Source organism: Alexandromys fortis, unplaced genomic scaffold, assembly GCF_014885135.2.
Source record: "Alexandromys fortis isolate MF-2015 unplaced genomic scaffold, M_Fortis_MF-2015_v1.1 scaffold_6, whole genome shotgun sequence".
NCBI lineage: Eukaryota > Metazoa > Chordata > Mammalia > Rodentia > Cricetidae > Alexandromys > Alexandromys fortis.
The window spans coordinates 16,431,588-16,438,722 of record NW_026067902.1 but is presented as its reverse complement, the minus strand read 5'-3'; positions in this window follow the sequence as shown (position 1 = coordinate 16,438,722).

The window sequence follows — 7,135 nt, the reverse complement described above, 5'->3', positions numbered from 1 at the left end:
AATAATCACACAGAAACTATATTAATTACAACGCTGTTTGGCCAGTGGCTCAGACATATTTCTAGCTAGCTGTTACATCTTAAATTAACCCATAATTCTTACCTATGTTTAGCTGCATGGCTTGGTACCTTACTCAGTGAGGCATTCTTATCCTGCTTCCTCTCCGTCTGGCTAGTGACTGCATACTGAGCGTTTCCTCTTCCCAGAATTCTCCTAGTCTGGTCACCCCACCTATACTTTCTGCCTGGCTACTGGCCAATCAACACTTTATTAAACCAATATGAGGGACACATCCTTACAGGATACAAGAACATTATCCCACAGCAGTGACCCTCCAAGATACAATCCCCCCCCCCAATGAAAATACCTACAGAATCATAAAAGGCTTACTGTGGAAGATGCAGCGTTTTCACTGACACTTGGGGACATATAATGAACACTAGGTCCCTTTCCCCTGGCTTCATCATCTTTTGTATCTCCCGACCTAAAGTTTAACACTGCTAGAATCTGAATGCTTGTACCCCGCCCTCATTCATACATTGAAATCCTGTCCCCAAAGGTGTTAGTATTAGAGGTGAGATCTTAGGGTGTGGCTAGGTCATGAGGGTGGAGCTTTCACAAATGGATCCACACACCAATGAAAGAACCGGAGATCACTTGCCCTTGAGCCTGCTGAGGTCATCATGAGTGATGGGCCCGTGTGTGGAAGCGGGTTTTCAAACACCAAGTCTCTACGGTTTGATTTGGATCTTTTCCCAGTCTTCAGAAATGAAAGGAATAAATTTCTATTGCTTAGAATCCACTTGGTCTAAGGTATTTTTTTCTAATAGGTCAGGTGGATGAAAGTGAATACTTTCTTCATATAGCTGCTGTAAGTGTATTATATTTCTCTCCAGGGGTACCTGGTCTCATGCCTTGCATATGCCCAACTCTCTTCTAGTTAGACTCTGAAGGGCAGGATAAGAGGATGGATTAGGTTGGACTGGACCCTGCTGAGGGGGTATAGACGGAAAGTCCTGCGCTATGGTTAAGGTATAAGTCTAAAGTTCAGAATTGATGGAGTCATATACACCTTTACGCAATGAAGGTGACTCAAGAGCATTGGGAACAAGGTCATCCAATGGCTCCAGTGCTAATAGCAGTTATTTGGAACAGCCCATCCCAGCAGATGAGAGCCTGGCTGCTGGAGGTGGAGGTAATGAAATCTATGAAAATAGATGTGTCCAGGATTGTACAGAGCACACTTTATTAGAGATAAATGTTCTGATTGACAGTGAAACATGAGGGCCTGTTGATGTGGAAGGGTCTTCTGTTTGTGTTGATTTCATTGGTTAATAAAGAAATTGCCTTGGCCCATTTGATAGGTAGCCCTTAGGTGGGTGGAGTAGACAGAACAGAATGCTGGGAAGAAAGAAAGTGAGGTCAGATGCCATGGAGCCAGACACGATGAAGCTCCTGCCTAAGATGGACGTAGGCTAGAATCCTTCCTGATAAGCTACTGCCTCGTGGTGCTACACAGATTATTAGAAATGGGTTAGTCGAGATGTGAGAGTTAGCCAAGAAGAGGCTAGATATAATGGGCCAGGCAGTGTTTAAAAGAATACAATTTGTGTGTTGTTATTTCCAGGGCTAAGCTAGCCGTGCAGGAGTTGGGTGGGATAAAAAGCGGGCCTGCCTGCAGCTCCGTCTATGGCCTATGTCCTCCAAAAGAGGAGGACGGGTTAGAGTGAGACAAAGACATACACCGGTCTATCAGAATGTGACTGTCCTTTCTCAGAGGCTATTTGTGTGTCTATTATCAGTCAAGAAACAGTCCATGGGCTAACAACATGATTCAGTGGGTAAAAGCACTTGCCTCAAAGGCCCGATGACAAGAGTTCAATTTCTGGAACCCACGTAAAGCTGAAAAGAGAGACCTGACTCCAAAAAAAAAAAATGTCCTCTGGCCTCTGCACTTCTTCCGTGGCACGTGTGTGATCTCTCTTACACACCCCATATACACGATAATACATAAAACACTGTAAAATAAGAAACAAAGAGTCTTGACATCATGGCTGGCACAGCAGGCACAGCCTTTTTGACTTTGTCTCATAGAGTTTGGAGCGTATGCCAGAGTCAGCTGGCAGGAAAGATGGCAGTTCCTGCCAAGATGGCTACAGTTGAGCTGGATCCCTACAAGCAGATGCTCACACATAACAGAAGAGCAAGTGTTGGGAGATTTCCAGGGAGCCATTTTCCCCACAGCTTGTATTTTCACTAGACCAAACAACTTTGATCGGATTCTAGAAAAAGCAGAAGTCACATAGGTTTTTTTTCAAGGCTCAAAATTCTCTTTGTCTCCTTCTCAAGGTTGGCATCTGTTGCATCTGCCACCAGGTTACCCTTGAGAATAAAAATCTTTCCCATGTGTTTGAAGCAAGAAGCAACACAGAATACTGAAGCAACTTTTAACAAGCACAGAGAACTGGGATTTTTGCTGAAATCATATTTCCTCTTGTCAAGAGCTGTTGCTCCCTCAAGAGAGGTAAACATTATGTCTGTGGAGCTGAGCGCCTCATAAAAAACAATTGGCAAAGATAGCTACTCCCTTTCCATAGCAACGGGACTTGGATTTGAATTATTCATCAAGTGAAAGATATTTCCTTATGGCTAAGCAAACTCAAAGGATAATGTAGCAAATTTCCCAAAGAAAATATCATTATTCTTATATTTGACATTTGAGTTCCTCTCTGCCTGGTTTCAGAGGCGAATCTAGAAACCCGTGATTGGGTAAACTCTCCTTCAGCCACAGGGCTGTCATTTATAAAACAAAACTAATATCAAGTTACTTTCTTCATGGCTTTCAGAGAACAGTCAAATATTTAAAAGGTTTAAAGATGGATAGATAACGTAAGGAATCATTAGTAGCCACTCACTGTTGCCTGGTTGTATGCTACCTGGATGGGATCACCATCAGGTGGAGATGCTGAAACCATTTGCTGTGTGGCTGGCCCACCCTGACCATGGCCTGCACATTGCTGAACCAGTCAGATCTCATCAGCTGCATATCTGACTGCCATTTCAGCAAGATGGTGTTTACCAAGGCTTAGACAAGGTAGGAGTTGCTCCAGCCATTCAAGTCATGCTTGCAACAGTCATGCCACAGAACTCAACAATTATTATAATGCTAATACTTACTATTTAATAAGTACTTGATGAATGCCAGGGACTAGGTATGACTTGGTCGTGAATCCCCACACCTCTGTGTTGTCTCTTACAACCATAAATTCAAAGTCAGTGCTTCCAGGAAGGAAGGCTGAAGCTCCTGGCCACTGGCTGCAACGGCTTTCAGAGGCTTTGGCTTCCTCAGAAGCCCTTGGAGGCATGACAGACCTCAGAACTCTCCAAGGCACCTGGGAAGAGCAAGTCACCCATTTCCTCTGTGGTAAAGTGATGGCCTTCTTGGGAACACACCACTTCACCTTGGTTTCCACTTCTTTTCTGCTCCCCCCTTCACGTTTTCTTTTTTCAAACAATAGCCAATAAAACACTGTCATAAAAAAGTGAATTATTGCTGGGCAGTGGTGGCACATGCCTTAAATCCCAGCACTTGGGAGAAAGAGACAGGGAGATCTTTGTGAGTTAGAGGCCAGCCTGGTCTACAAGGGCTAGTTCCAGGACAGACAGGGTTGTTACGCAGAGAAACCCTGCCTTGAAAAACAAACAAACAAACAAACAAAAACCAAAACCAAAAAGCAGAATTATTGTGTGAATTAAATTCTGATTTTTTTTTTTTTTTTAGGATGGGGGTCGGGTATCCTAGACGAAAAGCATATGGATGCCAGAAGTGGTCTTTGGGAACAGATGCTCAGAGTAGGGTGTTTGGGTTGAATAGCTCAGCCACATCTGTCTAAGGTATCAGGAATTGTTTCCACGGTGGTGGCATAGAAAAAGTCTAAGCCATACCCTGATGACTACAGCTTTGAGATGAAGAGCGGGTACAAGGGGAGAGACTGGGAAGGTGAGGTTTGGGACTGAAGGGAATGCTGGGAAGGTGAGACTTGGGACCAAAGGAGTGCTGAGTGTGCTTGGCTGTGGAGATGATGGGGATGTTTTGAACAACATATTAACACTCTGCAGAAAGGAAATGGTATAAAGGCCTAAGAGCTTCCACACGCGGGTCACTTACCTCTTGCCACAGCAGATTAGACATTTGAAAATCTAAGGTTTAGGACCCAGAGCGGCTGCCCAAGATATCAAAGGCAAATCTTCAGTGGCTCTCTCTTTCCAGTCTCTTCCAGGTAGAAAATGTGAGAGACTTTAAAACCTGAACAAGAAATATTCAGGTGCATCAGCCTCGGAATCTTAAGAGTCCAAAGTTGTCCTCCAGCGCTCCTGGCTGGCAGAAGCAGTTAAGTCTTGACAAAGCAGAGCACGCTCCCCTTGACTGAAGAACATACAGGAACCGAGTGAAGGAGGAAAAGTGAGATGTCTCTTCTCAACAGGACCCGCCTACAGTATCTCTGCCTCTGGGTGACAGCCAGGTCGGAGCTCAGACGGCCCAAGAACGAGAGCACTTTCTGCTCTAGAGAGAACTAAAATGCATTTGACATGCAGGGCCTGGGCAAGACCTGGGGATCAGGATAAGGTGAGGCTAGGTCTCAAAGGTGTGAAGACTGAGGAGAAGGACGGTGTGTCACACAAGATTTGTTTAGAGCAGGGTTCTCTGAGATGAGGGCATCTGCACATGACAGCTGTCATTCCTTCAGCCACCCACTCTGAAAACCTGCCCTTCGATTTTTCTTGTTTTTGTTTTAACAATCATATTTAACCAGTTGCTAGAACCGATCCCATTTCTCTCCTTCTGCCAATGCTTTAGTATTATGTTTCAGAATCTCCTACCTGGACAACTGTCATCGTCTTCTAACTGGTCTCAAATCTCACTTTAGACTAATGTCACTCCTTTGTACCCAAATCTTCCATGGGCCCATTTTAACCATGGAGAAAAATTCCTCAGTATGCGTCAGCTCTCTCTGCAATCTGTTCCTATAGATGCCAGTTTAGCGAGTTAAAAATGCAGAATGCTCAGTTAACTTTGAATTTTACTTAAGCCAAAAAGCGTTAGTGTAAGTAGTTTTGCATGCAGTGTTTGGGACACGGTTCAACAGATAAATTATTCACCATTTGTGTGAAATTCAGATTTAACCGAGTGTCTTGTTTCTCTTCCGGCAAATCCACATGACCTTTCCTCCCCCTCTGGTGCAGGGACTCAGCATTTCCTTTGCCCTCAGAGACACCAGAGTTTCTTCTAGGTCTCCTGCTGCTCTAAGGCACAGCCTTGGAATCAGTCCCTGAGGCTGCACCACTCTCTCCTGGCCTCCACTAGTCACACACGTGGAGCACAGACACACATACAGGCACCTCCCTCGACACACACATTTTTAAAAAGTTTTGAAGCTAAAGAAATAAATGGGGAAGAGTAAGAATTCTTTACAGCTAAAAACAAGGAATAAGCGCAGCACGTGGAACTAGAGAATCAGCGATCGCTGCTCTTCACAGCGGTGGTTTATTCAGGTGAGGCGGTCAGTGGTGGGTTCCATCACACCTGGAGGGTTGGTCATGTCTTTGGAGCACATTCTCACTGCCCACCAAGCAACTACAAAGATACCGATGACCTTATGGTTGATGCTGCCAGCTGGTTATGGTCCATATCTTCACTGGAGGGATGGCTCAACACTGTGTGTCTGTCTCAACCCAGACTTTACCCAGGAGCATCGCTGAGGTCTATCTAGTCTGGCGGGGAAGCTATGGTGGGTATCTGCACACGCTACCAACATCCACGCATGGACTGGAGAAAGGCCCACCAGTCCTCTGAGCCTAACCCTTGACCTTGGCAAGGTGGGTTGGGGGGACCTTGTTGTTTTTCCATGGGTCTGAGGCTAGGGTCCTTGACATGCTAGCTCACGTCAACAACACACAGCCTGCCAGGCCTTCACATACACAGAGATTTTTTTTTTCCTGTGCCCCACACGGGACAGAAGTGTAAAAGCACAGCCGCATGAGAGAATGAGGTGCACACTGTTGCTCAAGCAAGTGTGTGTGTGTGTGTGTGCTTGTGTGTTCTGATGATTTATACCCCAGACCTTCCGGATAGTTTTAGGGCTGTGTCATGAAAGGCGGGTGTGAAATGTTAAGGTGTTTAGGTTTTACTTACACACACACACACACACACACACACACACACACACACACACACACATGTTTTTAGGAACAGGGTTTCTCTGTGTAGCCCTGGCTGGCTGTCCTGGAAGTAGCTCTGTAGACCAGGTTGGAACTCAGAGATTCGCTGCCTCTCAGGTGCTGGAGTAAAAGGCAGGGCCACTGCCGCCTGTAATTCTGAAAAGTTGCACTGTTACCAGATTTTCCTTTTGGAAGGTCATCTTAGCTACAGGCTGCTGAACTGGAGGTAGCTGAGGCTAGAAGCTGTGGTCTGGGGAAGTGGCTACTTCCACGGGCGAGAAACAGTGGGGCAGAGATGCTTGGGGCGAAAAGCATCTCCGTTTACAACTTTCCTTGACCCACCTAGTGGTTCCTGACTTTAACTCCCCCAAGAGTTCGCACTGATGGATCTGCGGCTGCTGCCTGAGTCTGAGGGACTTCCCTCTCTAAACTGCTCTTAGCAGGTTTATGGTGAGAAAGCAGAAAGAGGAGAAAACTGGGAAGTTCAGCCAGGAAAGACATTCAAACCCAGTTAAAGCTGTGAACAAGGTACTGGAGGCGAAGGAGCCACAGTATTTTAAAAAATGAATGCAATTGAAGAGAGGCCTTGCCCTCTGCACTGAGACAACAGGAAAGGCCTGCTGAGGGCCAGGGCCTCCCCACCAAGGGCTTCAGTGAAAATTCATTTGAAAGAAAATTCTTAAGCAAAGAGTATCCCTGCAAGGGTTTCCTAATTCAAAACAGCTTCCTAGGGAAGAGGGCCCACTGCCCAGGTACACAGGGTAGCTGTGTGGTGGAGGAGGCCAGGCTAGGTCTTGTGCTGACAGCAGAACTTGATGTCAGTCACTGTTTGCGTGGTACTAGTTTTTCAGACATGCAAGGTACAAGAGTTCTAGCTTCATGGAGGCCTGTACCAAGGGCCCAGGGCTGCCCAAGC